We start from the raw sequence: 16514 nt of genomic DNA, 5'->3' as shown, positions 1-16514 counted from the left end.
TGCTTTCTGATGTAGTTGCTTGCGTTTGGTTCTCCCTTTTCTTCTCTTTTCAGTAAAGGGAAGGAACAACACCTAATATATTCTTTTACTTCAATTTTCTTATGATAATATTAAAGGTGTGTTTTGTGACAAAATTTTCAAAAAGGTAAATTAAAGGCTTAACTCCTTCATAGGTACCCACCCTTTACCAAAAATGTCCATTATGATTTCTTTTCTCTCAGTTTATTTTATTATTTTATTTTATTTTTGCTAAAGAAGATTTGCCCTGAGCTAAAATCCATGCCAATCTTCCTCTTTTTTTAGTATGTGGGCCATGAGCACAGTGTGGCTGCTAACAGAACGGTGTTAACAGAGCGCTAGCAGCAGTCTGGGCCTGGGAACTAAACCCCAGGCAGACAAAGCAGAGCGTGCTGAACTTAACCACTAGGCCACTGGGTTTGGCCCTCTGCTTATTTTTATATAACAACATATAATACTGTTATTTTTGAACCTATCTCTTCTCACTGAATGTCCACATCAGTACATATGTATGTAATTTTTTTTTATCTGTTATATAGTATCTTCAGAGAGAACAAGCCAGAGTACATTTACTCATACTGTATTTAGCCATCAGGTTTCTTTCGATTGTTTGCTGTAACGAGCAGGGCGGCAATGAACATTCTTGTGTGTCCCGTGCATATGTGTGAGTTTTCCTTGGGAGTAGATGAGACGTGGAATTCCTGAGTCAAAGAATGTGTACACTTTAAGTTATAAAATACCGCCAAATTTCCTCCCAATTCAGCACTGAAATTTTATAAACTGTCCACAGCATGTGGAGTAAATATCTTGTCTCCATTTACACCGTCTTTCAATCTAGAGAGAAGAAATAAGCTTATTTTAATTCCCCTGATTACTAACTAGATGGAAATTGTTTTCATATTTCATGGTCATTCCACATTATTTTCTTCCGTGAATGCCTATTCCGTTTTATACAGTTCAATATTGAATTATGTGTGTTTTTCTCTTTAATATGGAGGAGTTCTTTGTATATTCTGGATATTAGTCCTTGCTTATACTGCTCAATCTTTAATTTTGTTTATGTGTCTTTTGTTTTTCATAAGTTATCATATTGATATAATCAGGTTTACCAGTCTCTTTCCTGGTTTTTCTTTTTTGTTTTAAGAGAATTTCACGTTTCTTTTATTTTTTTCTTTTTATTTTATAACTGGAACTTTTTACCTTTTGACCCCCTTCACCCATTTCTCCCACTCCTCACTTGGCTAGAGCGAGGCAGAGGGAGAAGGCAAAGGTGGTGCCCACCAGTCTCCTCCTGGGAGAATATTCCAGCAGGCTCTTAGACGTGTGTGTTAAATTAGATGTCTGCCCCTCAGGCTAATGCTTTGAGATAAGCAAAGGGGTCCCTTTCCCTTACAGTCTGGGCACAACTGGCTGCTTCTGCCCTGGGCCCTGGGGCTGGTCAGTCCAAGCGCACCAGCCCTTTAAGAGCACTTTCTCAGATCCCTACCACCTTGTGGGTCTCCTGGACGCAAGCCCCATTGGTTTTCAAAGCTAGGTGATTTGGGAGCTTGTCTCTCTGGTGCAGGTCTTAAAAGTTGGGGTGCCTGATGTGGGGTTGGAACCCTTTGCTCTTCAAGGAGAAGCTTGGGGTTCTGAGTTCCCTCCCTATTGCGGGTCAGTGCACTGGGGATGGGGTTTATGTCGAGATGTGTCCCAGCCTCTCCCGCCCTCTTCGATGTGGTTTTCTTCTCTTTTGCCCAATGTGTAGTCATCTCTTAGCCACCTTTAGGTCTTTTTCAGAGGAAATTGTTCCATATGTAGCTGTGGACTTGGTGTGTCCGTGGGAGGAAGTGAATTCAGGACCTTCCTATGTCACCATCTTGAACAGGAACCATCAAAAGGTACATACCTTTTATATTTTCTTCTGTGACTTTGCAACTTTTATATTAGTTTCTTTAACCATCAGGAACATACTTTATAATTAGTTATGGATCTATCTCAAACTTTTTCCGTATGTATGGACAAAATTTGTTGAATAACTTACCTTTCTGAACTGCTTCAAATAGCCACCTTTTTCATATACTAAATTCCGTTATACACAAGGCTTTCAAGGTCAGAAGAGATATCTTGGCCAGAGATGCAAATTTGGGAGAAGTCGACATATACATGACATTTGGAGCTTGCAAGTGAAATCAGTCTCCTGGGGGTAATGGGTAGAGTGAGAAGAGGAAAATAAAGCAGATTGAAGACACAGTTGAAGGAGGACAGGGCAGGGGGCAGAGATACAATGTCTGCTGAATCTAAGCCCTTTGGAGTAGCTGCATTCCTACCCTTGGAGGGTATGGAAGCCCCATCAAGGGCACAGGGTCCTGCCTTCGGATTTGGATCAGGTCACCCCTGATGGTTCCTGTGGCTCTCCTTTGCCCCTTGATATTCCTTGGTCTCTGACCAGCATTTAACTCCTTGCTAGCATCACTTGCGGGAGGAGAGAGTGGTCCTTACAACTAAGGGGCACTACTGACATCCGATGTATGCAGACTGTGGATGCTAAAGATCATAGGATGCTGGAAGCATTTTGCACAAATGCACAACTGTCCTTCCCAAAATGCCAATAGCATCTCTTTTGAGAAACTCTGGAAGAGATATCAGCAAGGAAGCTATTATAGATCTACTGGAGAAATGATGAAGAGCTGAGCCAGAGCAGTGACAAAAGATCCAGAGGAGGAGATGGGTATAAGGGATATTCATGAAGTAAAATCAACAGGACTTGGTCTTGGTTGGTTGATCCAGGGTAAGCAAGAAGGAGGAGTCAATGAAGATTCCCAAGGTTGTCGTATTGGCAGCTGAGTGGCTGAGTATTTCATCCACAATATAGAAATACAGGAGCAGGGCTGGGTAGGTTGGAAATGGTTAATTCACTTTGGACCAATTTGAGGTCCCTATGGGAGATTATGCGGGGAAGCCCAGCAAGCCAGGAGTCTCGGAACATGTAAGAAACGGATATGAAGAAAAATCCCACACAAGAGACTGAGAGGGAACAGTCAGATTTGGGAACCACTCTTGGCCTACATGTCCTCATGGATTAGTAGCATATGTGGGAAACGTCCCAGTAAAACACACAGACCACTGGTCATTCTAGGCCAGCCATGCTTCTCCAGTGAAGCCTGCTTGTGGCCTTGAGGATCCACAAGACAGACAGCCTGGGGCTGACCCTGACTCACACAGCAGGTTCTCTGATGAGAGCTGAACTAAAACTTGGCAAGCGTAAATTCAGTAAGACTGGAGCTTTCTCAGCTTCTGTCTCTCCTGCCGGAAACAGGAAGGGAAGGAAAGAGTAAAACTAACTAATCATCAAATTCTAGCCCATGTGCATGCGGGTTTAGGGGAAGGCATTGAAACCACAAACACCTCTCACTTATCTCTATCTAGGAGATAATTTAATGTAGATAACAATTTTGTCAATGTCATATAAAGCCCTCAGCAAACGCAGCTTCAAGCTCCCCCACCCTGCAGATTGCTGCTTCCAACTCCTGCAGTAAAAACCTGGGGCTGCCACTAATCCCATCACTGTTGCTTCATGGGCTGCACATTCTTGTGAGGGATGTGTCAGCAATGCTGAGTCCAAAGAGGATGGATTCGCAAAACATCACTCTCAGCGGAAAGGAGCTGACCCGTGGCCGGCTGTCAGACAGTGATTTACAGATTGGAAATGTGCCCACCTCTGAGTTCCTAAGAAACACTACTCAGTATTGTTTGGGAAGCTAATGTCTTTGTTCATTTCTTTTGTCTCTGCTCACTTGTTCTTCTGATTGAGGATCTCCTTTCTGGAACACTCTCTAGCTTTCCTCTATGTTTCCATTGTTCCTTAGCCTCCCACATTAAGCAAAGGAGTTTATAGTGAGTCCTAAGACCTGCCTTCTCTTTCCCATTGTAAGATTCTGTCTCCAACTTGAAATCAGGGTAGAGATCCAGGATTTAAGATAAGTCTTTGCTGGACTGTTTAAAGGGGCTTTACAAAGAGGGTGGCACTTACGCTGAATGGTTAAGATCAGACCCCTTCCGGCACTCACAGCTTACATTTATTTCAAAACATCTTTGCTCAGTTTTTCAAAATGCAGCTCTCTCACCACCTGCCTCAAATTCTCCTGGGGCACCTGAAAACTGGAAATCTCTGTGCTTCACCCCAGACCTCAGGTCTCTGAGGGTGGGGCTTAGAGATCTCCAGGTTAAACAAACGCCCAAACTGATTTTTAAGTACACAAGACTTGAGAACCGCCGTCCAAGACGGAGAATTTTGGTAGTAAATACACGTCCAGTCTTATTTAACTCAGCCTCAAAATATCTGAGTAGTGAAATGAAGGCTATTTTTTTCCTTTCCTTTTCTTGTTTTTTTTTTTAAGCAGCAAATACATTTCTTCAAATGGAATGGCAGGCAGACACTCAAGACACACAGTAGAGAGTAGTAGTCTGGTTGGGGGGGGGAAGTGGGAAGGATTGGTGTTCTGCCCACTGACTCTCCTTCAGCAAAATTCTTTCTTCCCTGCCCTGAAAAGCACAGATTTGGGGATTTGACAGACCAGGTTTGAATCAAACACTCCTTTAGCTGAGTGAAAGTATCCATGATCAAGTTGTTAAACTCAGTGGTTTTTCTGTAAACCAGGGGCAATAACACCTAACACACAGAGTTGTTGCAGGTGTGGCCTTGACCTGAGGGCACACCCTTGGTTGGCAGGGGCTGAGGCCCATCTGACCTGGGCCCTCAGCCTCTTCTCTCCTCAGTGGAGAGAAGGGTGAGGGGTAGGTTTAATTGATTACTGTTTAGCTAGATTTCTGTCACTTCACACATTTATTCACTAAAAATTCTGTCCCTGCTATCACCAGCCCTTCACATCTTTTTCAGTAAACTGATCTAATGAATATTTGTGCCGTAGGCTGCAATCTAGTGTTTTGAAACTGGCTATTAAGTGGTATTTTGCTAATTTGGAACTAGGAGACTAAAATGTTCTTTGAAAAATACAAATTGGTAGAGTCCAAGAAGGTTTTTCTTTAAAAACAAACAAACAAATTTGTTTCGAAGTGTTTGCTAGGAGAGTATTTTGCAGAGTGTGGCGAAGGTGACATGACTATTTTGTGAGGGATTATTTCTAAAGTGTGTTACTGGAGAGATATTTGTGGACCATCAGCTCTTTGGGTACCAAGACGATGAGCTGTAATGCTGAGAGCACGCAGCTGGGCTGAGCTCTGTTGTCACCTGAGCAGCCATTCTCTTTTTCCCTTGGGGAAGTGAGAGAGAGAGAACACAACTTAAGTCATGGTATTCTCAGATCTCCTGTTTGTTTATTTACTTAGTTATTCAATCTGGACATTTTCTTCCCTTTAAAAAGATTATTAAGAGATCTGTTGATGTTTTCTTGTATACTTTCTGTTTAACTCATTTTCTGTCACATTTTCTAAATCACAAATGCGTTTTGCTAATATCAGGCAATACAGTAGTTTCTTCCCAAGGATTCTACACAGATCAAGCAATTGCTTTTCCTGCAGGTTTAATTTTGAGTGGTAACATAGCATCTTATTTAGCTATTCAAAAAACAAATAATATGCCATCCTTGACTTCCATAATACTGAACATTTGGTTTGTTTCCATACGATATTCCAGTGTCCACACCAAAATCACTTGTCCAAGATTTCCTCAAGTTCGACTTCCTGAGGGCAGGAATTGTGAACTCTCATTGCCTAGCAGAGTTCTCAGCCTAGTAGCAACTCAGTATATATTTAATAAGTGGAATGAAGGATAAATAATGAGTATGTGATGGAGTAATGTAAAGAACCCTGAAACATGATACAGCTTGAGGAGTAGGGAGTGTTCTGAGCTCAGAACTGAATGTGGGTGTTCTGTTGTGGAGATGGGTCCGTGTTCTAAGCCTTTTTGTGACTTGCTCAGCATGCTGAGGAAGAAGCAAAGGCTTGGAAGTCTTCAACAGCCTCTGTGAAGAAACTCTCAGCATGTTGAGAGACAGAGGGCATTAGTGCTATCTCAGGGACACCTGAAGCATTGTCCTTGAGCAACTGGGAAATGGGAGCCCCTCCGTGGCCCCAATTAAGAGAGCAATCCTAATCCCAAATCATGAGGCCAAGAGTATGTATGAGTTTTAGCTGTCCCTAACAGAAGTATCGGTGTCACAGTTTCAAAAATATTATCCCCTGAACTTTAAATGTGAGTCCAGTTACTGCCTATAAACTTTGCTCAACTTTGGATCCATTTTGTGGAACTAAATTAACACTGAAGTTGCCGGGAAATGTAAGTAGGAGGTAGATTTTCCTTGTTTTTTGCTTTGTTTTGCTTTTTCACATCTCCTATAGTCAGTACTGTTGAGAGAGACAATCCTCCATGGGTCTTTTGAGCTCCTACATGTCTTATTGTATGCCCAACATGCAAAGCGCTGACGCCTCTTTATCCAGACCACTTCTCAGAGTTGAGATTGTAATGAGCAACTTCGAGGGTTGAGGTCATGTCTCACCAGGACAAAGAACAGGCCTGTTTACTCTTTGCTATAAAAGCAGAGGATTCGCTAAGCTCAGTGTTCCTCAGCTGCGTGGTAAACCCACTGCATGTCTATGATCCATCTGTGCCCATGGTGTCACCTGTGTGGGATTTGGGGATAAAGGCAACCTTTGCGAACATGCTGATGCTCATGCTGCTTCCTGTGTCATGAATAATAAAGTCCTTTTTCTCTGACCCAGGAGTCTCGTGTCTTCTACCCGTGTCCGTGAAACAGCAACAGGTGCACTTGCTTGTAAGCAGGGTAAAATCAAATCTCAGTTCCTCCAAGTATGTGTTACTTTTGTGATAGCAAACCAGTCAACATTGTTACGAAATTAGAAATGATCCTTCTCCGGAAAATTATTACTTTCCTTCCATGATTCTTTAGGTAACACTGATTAAAATGCATTGATATGTTTCTATAAACAAATGTCTGAAAAGATAGAAAATGAGACTTCTAATCATTGGTCTTGATCCTTTTCTTCCTATTGGGAGAAGCGTAATCTCTTCAGGGTCCTAAAACCCACAAACCTTGACTTCCCTGAGGGTAGGAGGAGAAGAGTCAAACTATATCTTTAGAAACACAAAGGGGCTTGCCTAGGAGTGGGGGCGGGAAAAGGAAGTGCTAATATGAATTAGCTGCCTGTCAACAAGTTACTCTGTAACACCTATGCTCAATGTTTTTTCCTCAGCTACCACACCCTCCCTAAAAAGTATGTATGTGTCATATATACATACGTAAAAACCAGCAATGTGGCTTCTCACTTCACAGCACTCACTAAGGTTATCATTTAACTCTTTGGCACTATATCAAAGGCCAGTTGTCAGTTTTATGAGATGGATGGACCTAGCCCGCCTCCCTCCATCCTCTTATCTTCTTCTCAGGTAGAATGCAAATGGCTAAGACAGTCCTGATCCCTCATTTCATTCATCTCAGTTTGGTGGAGGAAGCAAAAGAAAAAGAAGGAAACCACTGGAAAAAATATCTATCATTTCTCTAACTGCTATGAAAACAGGAGACAGCAGTGATTGGGGACCTCACTGGAAGGGTGGTCAGAGAGTTTGCTTTGCTATTTCCTGAGATGGAGAAAGAGGAGGAGGAACAATCTAGGGAAGATTATAAAGATCCATTTTTTAGTAATAAGGATATCTCTAATACATTTTTAAAGTATTTGCTGCTGGTTTTAAACATATATTTATATTGCTCAATGCAGTAACTTTCAGCTTCCCAGAAAACATGTTGTCCAATATAATGAAGACTCCAGAACTGCCTGTGGTGTGGACCACAGCGTTCTGTGTCTGTCTTCCACCTGGAGTCTCATATTTGTGTGTTGAGGGCAAGGGGAGGATGTCACTCTCTAATCTAATCCTAATCTCTTCTGACTTCCTCATTTATATACATTATATCTTCAGGGCTCAGTTCAATTCTCTTTTCTTCTGGGAAACTTTCCTGGCTGCCCTACTCCCATGTGCTATGGCAGCCAAGGGTGCACGCCTTCATCCTAGCAATTATCGTTCTCTATTGTAATGATTTCTTCAGCGTAAATTACTTCTCTATGTCTACCTCTATGACTAGCCCATAGTAGGTGCACAATATTTATTTGTGACTATGTAAAACACTCAACAAATGTACTGTGTGACCTTTGACTAGTCATTATTTTCCTGAAAGCCTCACTTTTCTCGTCATTCCAGGATAACACAGCCTATAACATTATGATTAAGCTTAACTGAGTGTTTCATGCAGTTTTGTGATAAGAATAAGATTATTAAGCAAAGAGCTGTGTGGCATATCATAACCTGGTATATATGCTCCAAAGTTTCTTCTCCAGCTTATCTTCTGGGATGTTTGCAGAGGGTAGCATTCAACTGTAAAAAGATGAGCATTCTGAAGGGAATCTCAAGAAAAGCTAGAATGGACCTAGAACTTCCAGCCTTGCTGTGTGGTGCTGTATCCATCAGAGGGCAGTCTAACCATCAGTGCTGCGGAACTCAGCCTTTCAGAGCCCCAGGGATGCAGTATTTCCCAGATAGCTCAGAAACCTTTCCCTACCAGCCATTTGGATGAAAATATTTATAGTTTTTATCCATTATCTCCTGGCCATTATATTAGATTGTTATCACTGTTTCCTGTGAGTTAATCTCACCATTTCTGTCATTGTACGTGTTAGCACAAGAGAGACCAATGTGGCATTTGAGTCATTTTGTAGAGAAAATTGTCTAAAGGAGTAAGAACTGGCCATCATCTGTGAATTCATGTTTGAAAAATAAAGTGGATTTATTTTCCAGTGTAAAACCAAAATAAACTTATTGTAGAAGATTCAGATGGAAGAAGTGAAAAGGCGGGGAGACCTCCTCAGTCTCACCAGCTAGGACATGCTCAGTTACTCAGGAGAGCTGCGTGCAGACAGCAGCAACAACGTGAGGATCAGCAAAATCGAAGGCTGATGTTTAGGGTGTATTACTAAGACTTGGCAAGTGAGGGAAGGTTGAAGCTCCTCTTATGTTCTGGGCCACATTATGCGGATTTGGGATCGTGAAACCCACTGCAGGCTCTCCAGTCAGCTCCCTCCTCACATACCTGCAGGGCTCTCTGTGAAGGATCAGTTTCAGTCTCCCTGAACCCAATGGAATTCTCCCCCAGAGGCTACAAAGACTGTTTCCTAAGGCTTCTCCCATCGTGCTTCCAAATGGGAATAGATGTTGACAATCCAGGGCTGATAAGAGCATAGACACCACTACCTCCCATGTTTCTAGGCTGCTCAGGGGCCTTGCTTGTCAGCCCAAGGCTTTCGGTCATTAAGTCTTCTTCATTCAATTCTTTAAACCAACATGTGTTTAACTGAGCAGCATCTTCTTGCTGAGTGGCTGGATACACCGAGAGTGAAAAACTTACAGCCTCTTGGAAGGAAGAGAATTACAAAATTATCATCAAATGTGACAAAAGATGCAAAGGGAAAGCCCAGGATGCTATGCAAGATTAGAGGAGTAGAGGTAATTTCAATTTAGGGTGCTTATGAGTAATAAACAAGTAGCAAGCAATAGGATATATTGGAGAATATGAGGAAGCCATTTGGTGTAAAACTAATTCGGCCTGACCTTGTTTTTCCAAAAGGGACTGCCATGGCTGTTGAGCATGCATTGTGTATCTGCTTTAAGCATTTTCTATGTCCCAAAGACAAGAACAAATGCCCTTAAGATAAAATGTAATTTCCCCCACATTGGCATTTCTTAAGGATAAGCATCTCTCCCTGGGCAAAGAATTGATTACTGTGCTCACGCTATGACCACCCAGCTCCAGACAGCAGACCTGCTACCTGCTGTGTGAATGGCTGTGCTGGCTAGGCAATCTCTTGACTGTTGTAAAAGGGACATTCCAATCATATGTGATGGATGCTCTTTGTTCCAAGACGGTATATAACCACTCTGTACACCCCACTTCTTTGGTGCTCTTCCTTCTTTGGAGAAGGAAGGCCCCAGGCTAATCTTCAGATCTGGCTCATAATAAACTCCCCCCAATTTTGATTTATAGATCGGTTATAGATTATTTGCGTCAACAGGAGGCTCATTATAGAAGATGATATTTACTCTGAGACCCAGAGGGTAGCAATAGAAACGAAGGAAGCGTATTACAGGAAGAAGAAACTATAAACCACAACACCCGCCTCAAGCCGGTGTGGTGGAGTGTGGGGAGCCAGGTGAAAAGAGGAGAGATGAGCTACAGGAGGTGCAGAGAATACGGGTCACAGAGGGCCTTGCAGATGGAGGATTTTCTCCAGGTGCAGAAGGAAGCCAGCGGATTGGCAGAAGAGTGGCACAGATGACTTTTGCTTTTATGATCACCATTCATTCAGCAGCTTATTTTGTCCCCTCTGCTGCACTTATCAAAAGCTAGGACATTCCAAGCTTTGTGCTGGGCCTGGAAAGTGCAGACGTGAGTACAGTGATGAGTTTACCCTCAGGGAGTGCACAGTCTGGCGGGGAAGGTGAAAAACAGGAGCTAATCACAGTCAAGCATAGTGAATGCCTTCATATAACAGGCACCAAGTCCTCGGAGAGCACGCAGTGCGGGATAATTTGCCTTGAGTGATGGGAAATGCTTCTGGAAGAAGGTCCAATGGAGTTGGATTTTGAAAAATCATGTATGGTGAGGGGGCAGTTAGGGAGCAAGAAATCAACAGACAGAAATATAGCTTGCTGTTTCCGTATTCTTATCTATAGCTCAATTCTGGCCTCCCCAAGGGCTTGTATTATAAGCACTCAGCACAGTGCCTGGCACACAGTAGGAACACAGGAAAAGTCTACTAAATATACCAGTATGAACCTCTGTGATTTTGCTGGGCTACTGGTGGTCTGATAATTTTTTGTCCGTATGCCGCCAGCCTTGTCATTGCATACTTGAGTTCTTGAATCTGCCTTTGTCATTTTTTTCTCTTCCATTATTATTATCGTGTTGTCAGTCCCCACTTATAACGGCTATCAGACAAAGTGTTTTTCTTAACTAAAAAGTCACCCCATCTGGGAGCCCGTCTCGGCTGCCCCAGCCCTGAGACAAATGATGTTCTCATTCCCAACACCCTGGATACACAGCAATCTTCCTGCTGTTCTGAGATTTCCAAGATCTTGGAAAGAGCAAGTCCTAGAGCAAACAGTCCAGTAGGACATATTTTATACTTTTAAAAAATTGATAAGACAATTCTAGGTATTTCTATAGGCAGATAATCTATCTACATGAGTGTTTGAAAATAAGAACTCTCTTCTCCCAGGTGTTCAGGCGACCTTCTCCCTCACTTCCTTCAGTGTGCGTTCACATTATCCACTTGATTCTCTTACCCTTCAGAGAATCCTCTGTTGCTGACATCACATGATCCCTATTGTCTGTGTCCCCCAGAGGAATGTAGGCTCACTGAGGGCAGGGGCCTTATTTTGCTCACTATTGTATTCTCAGTGCCTATAACAGCTCTTCAAACACAAGAAGTGCTCAATAAATATTTTGAAAGTCAAAAAATAATGAATATGAGTCATCAACTTTAGCTTGACAAATATAAATGGCAAACAATAGAATATATTGGAGTATAGGAGGAAGCCATTTGGTGTAAACCCAGTTCGGCCTGACTTTGTTTTTTCCAAAAGGACCTGAAAAGGCTGTTGAGCATGCATTGTAGATCTGCTTTAAACATTTACTGTGGCAACGACAAAGGCCCTTAAGATTAAGGTGCAACTTCCCCCCACACTGGCATTTCCTTAAGGATAAGCATCTCTTCCTAGGCTAGGAACTGACTGCTGTGCTCCCCTTGGACCACCCAGCTCACCTGTGACCACACAGCTCGAGACAACAGACTTGCTTCCTGCTGCGCCCGCCAAGACAGCAGACCCACTACCTGCTGTGTCCATCAATTGCTGTGCTGACAGGGCAATCTTGTGACTATTGTAAGAGGGACATTTCAATCATATGTGAGACACCCTCTTTGAGGGTATATAACCACCCCGTACAACCCCACTTCTTTGGAGTGCTCCATTCCTTTGTGGAAGGATTTTCCCGGGCTATATGGTCCTCACATTTCAGCTCAGAATAAACTCACCCCAATTTTGATTTATAGATTGGTTATGGATTATTTGCATTGACAAGCTTTACTTTGTGATTGAAAAATCAATATGTATTTTTTTAAAAAAATGCAAAGATGGAGGAAGATTGCTGTAACGTGTTGGGACATTTATTGGGACATCCAATATCTTATTGGAAAACTTACAAATAAAAAAAGAAAAGGAAGAAACTCAGTTGTAACCAGTCAGCTCACATTCTCTTCTTCTTATTTATTCCAAGGAAAGAGAAAAAAAATCATCCCTGACAAGTAGCAGCTGCCGAAAATGAAGCTTTGGTGCTCAGAGGAAAGTGAAGTCTCCAGCCATGCAAACCAGTGCCCCACAGCTTCAAGGACACTTCTTTTCTGCAGGGACATTAGAAAGACTGAAATGGGCTCATCCATCAGTGTTACCCCTGCCCTTCACTGTCTTTGCACTATTTTACAACTCTGTATGGACAAGTGATAGTAATACAAGTAATTCCTATCCATAGAAAAAAATAGGGCTCATTAGAATGCAATAAGCACCGTGTGGCATCTATTCGTCAATTCATTTCAGCTCTTTTTATCTAAACATAAATACTGGAAACTTTACCTTTTTAAAAGAATCATTTATCACTAGTAACATACCAGAAAAATGCCACCAAAAGTATTGCCATAGGATACAACGCACATTTGCATTTTCCTGATGAAAACAATTTTTTTCATTTCTCTGACTTATGGGGCTGGGGGAACTCTACAAAACATCCCTTCAAATAGCAAAGATCACCAAAGTATTCTGAATGCTGTTGAGAACTAGTTTCTGGCCCTTAAAGGTTGAGTGTTCTCAGGAATATGTCACTGCCTGACAGCCAGTCACAAGGTGGCCTCTTTGAGTTGTTAATGCTGTTCTGCAGAAATTTCCCGAGATAGTCTGGATGCTGTAGATACCCATGTGACAAGACTTAGGAGAAGAATGTGAGTTTGCCAGTAAGAAATTTGACGAGAACCACAGCAGCCAGAACATTTCTTTTCAAGAGGAAAAGGACAATCTATTCTACAAATGGCGCTGGGCAAACTGGATATCTACATTCAAAAGAATGAAATGGACCCTTACTTTACACTATAGAAAAATTAACTCAAAATGGATCAAAGTCTTAAACATAAGAGCTAAAACTATAAGACTCTTAGAAGAAAACTTAGGAGAAACACTTTATGACATTGGATTTGGCGTTGGTTTCTTGCATGTGACACCCAAAGCACAGGCAACAAAAGACAAAATAGATAAATTGGACTTCATCAAAATTAAAAACTTTGATGCATCAAAGGAAGCTATCAGGAGACTAAAAAGACAACCTATATAATGGGGGGAAATATTTGCAAAACGTTATCTGGTAAGGGGTTAATATCCAGAATATAAAAAGAACTCCTACAACTCAACAGCAAAACAAACAATCCAATTTAAAAATGGACAAAGTACTTAAATAGTGTAGGGGAGGAAGACATTTCCTCTTCCCAAACAGGGGTTCGTCTGGCCGGAGAACGAATTAAATTCACATGAGACAGAATAGCAAGAGAAAATTAAACAAAGCTTTATGAGGAACCATGGCCCGGGGCCTTTCTTCCCGAAGGAAGAAAGGGCACCGAAGAAGTGGGGTGCACAGAGTGGTTATATACCCCCAAACAGGGTGTTTCACATGTGATTGAAATGTCCCTCCCACAGTAGTCACAAGATTGCCCTGTCGGCACAGTGCTTGATGGACACAGCAGGTAGTGGTCTGCTATCTCGGTGGTGGGCGTAGCAGGAGCTGGGCGGTCACAGGTGAGCACAGCAATCAGTTCCTAGCCTAAGGAAAGATGCTTAATCCTTAAAGAAATGCCAACTTTGGGAGGGGGAGGGAAGTTAGTTACAGGAGGTTACCAGACTAGCACAATAAAATGCAGATTTAAGTTCTTGCCTTCCCCATTGATTAAGAGTTTCTAGAGAGAAGGTCATCTCCTTTCTTCTTCCTGGTACAGAGAGGGAGGCACCTTTTACAGATAGAGATTTACCTTACAAATGTAAACGTGTCCTAACAAAGGGCAAGTTCCATTCCTCAGAGCCTCCTTCCCTGTCCCAGTTTATAAAAAGCAATCAGCCTCAAATAATCCTGATGCCAAAGAGACATATCTTGGGGTGGCCAATTCCAGGTCCCCACAATAGACATTTCTCCAAAGAGATATACAAATGGCCAATAAGCACATAGAAAGATCTTCATCATCACTAACCATTAGGGAAATGCAAATCAAAGCCTCAACAAACTACCATGTCACTTCCGTTGGGATGGCTATTTTCAAAAAAAAAGGAAATGACAAGTGTTGATGAGGGTGGGGAGAAGTTGGATGGGAATGTAAAATGGTGTGGCAGCTGTGGAAAAGCTCAGAAGTTCCTCAAAAAATTAAACACAGAATTACCATATGATCCAGCAATTCTACTCCAGGGTCTATTCCCCAGAGAATGGAAAGCAGGGACTCAAACAGATACTTTTATACTGGTGTTCATAGCAACATTATTCACAATAGTCAGAGGGTGGAAACAACCCAAATATCCATCAAGAAATGAAGGGATAAATAAAATGTGGCATATACATACAACAGAATATTACTCAGTCTTAAAAAAAGGAATACAATTCTGATAATACTTCAACATGGATGAAACTTGAAAACATTAGGCTAAGTGCAAGAAGCCAGATACAAAAGGCCACTTACTGTATGATTCCACTTATATGAGGTACCTAGAATAGGCAAATTCATAGAGAAAAGAAGTAGAAAATAGGTTACCAGGGGCTGGGGAGAGGGGACAATGGGAGTTATTGTTTAATAGATACTGTGTTTCTGTTGGGATGATGGAAAGCATTCTGGAGATGGATGGTAGTAATCAGTGCACAACACTGTGCAATTGAATTGCCACTGAATTGCACACTTAAAAATGATGAATGTGGTAAATTTTATATTATGTATATTTTACCAGAATAAAAAAACAAACAAACGTAGAAAAGAAAGGGGAAGGACAAAAGTGAAAAAAAATTAAAACAGAAGAGTCCAGGAAAAACTCAGGTAGTTAAGGGGGTAAATAAATATCAAAGACAGCATTTCAAATCAATAGGAAAAGATGTTCAGCTAATTGCAGCCCATGTATAAAAACTAACCCCTGTTTACCAAAGGGCACCACAGTTAAGAGAATTCATCATATCTAGTTAAATAGACATGAAGCATGGGGGGAATAGATCCATTGTCACTGGTGATAAATTATATGCTTAAAAGACTGATTTATCTACTGCAAAGATGCCTTTAAGACATTATTTCAAAAACAGGAGGTAAATAAATCACAAAAGCTAAAGTACAAATTTTAAATCTGTTAAAATTTAAAAAACACAAAACCTGAGACATTGTTTTTCTTTAACAACCAGCTCTAAAGAGGAGAACCACTCAGCCTGTGCTCTCTACCTCTCACTTTGCCGAAGGAAAAGGAGAACAGTCATCAAGGGAAGCGGCAGTTGTCATCAGGGAGCACCACGAGCCAGCCTCACGCTCAAAAGAGAACATTTTTTCCTGAAAAGCATCATCGTGGTTTCTAGTACCCTACACATTCAGAAATACTTTTCTAGTAATACACTATAGAAACGATCCCTAAAATTGTGGGTTCCTCAGATAAGTGTAAAAACAACATGCACATTTTGTTAAAGATGAGCTGTTGTTCAACACCCAAACTTTTGGGCAAAATTTTGAAACTTACCTTCAAGAATCACTTTCAAACTATTGGCTTTTTAATCGACAGGAAATTTTCACATATTGAGGTATATGTAGTAGCTGTTCTGGTTTGAAACTCATTTGGTTTGAACTAAAGAAGCATGACTTATGGCCTATCACACATACATTGCACATCTGCTTTAACCATTAGAGAATGCATTAAACATTACGTCAAAGTAAAGGAATGCACTCCTTGAAGATGCGAATGCGTACGTCCCCTCTGACAAGCAGTTTTGCTAATATTCCAGAGGATGAGTTCCCTCTCCCAGACATCAGGGTCATGTTGACCTGCTGATTGGAAATTGAATTCCTCTTTGAAACTTTGGCGAATTTGTATCCTGGGCACATTTAATGTATATTTTTTGTTCTAAAAAGGTATAAAACTGTACTGAAAACCATGCTTCCGTGCAATGCTTTCTTCTTTTGCACAGACTGCCTTCCAATGTTTAGTCCTCAGCCTGGCTCAAGTAAAGGTCACCTTCTCTCTCTTATCTATAGAATGGTTACTGATTATTTGCATTGACATAGTAAAAAGTTTCTGATTTTGGTAGGAAGTATTTAATTAAGGAAGGTTTGCTGCAAACATCCCTAACTAGCGTAGTGCCATTCAATAGCCAAACACAAGCCAG

At 41.5% G+C, this 16514-nt stretch overlaps 1 non-coding gene across 1 annotated transcript; it reads right to left on the bottom strand.

The window, feature by feature from the left end:
- Positions 1-15559: 15559 nt before the first annotated feature.
- Positions 15560-15783, bottom strand: LOC139075860 (small nucleolar RNA U3). The gene has a single exon (XR_011526773.1). It is a non-coding gene; the product is annotated as a small nucleolar RNA U3 (small nucleolar RNA).
- Positions 15784-16514: the final 731 nt, after the last annotated feature.

This window comes from Equus przewalskii, chromosome 14 (assembly GCF_037783145.1).
Source record: "Equus przewalskii isolate Varuska chromosome 14, EquPr2, whole genome shotgun sequence".
Classification (NCBI taxonomy): domain Eukaryota; kingdom Metazoa; phylum Chordata; class Mammalia; order Perissodactyla; family Equidae; genus Equus; species Equus przewalskii.
Note: the sequence above shows the minus strand (reverse complement) of the source record. Positions and strands in the feature narration are given on the sequence as shown.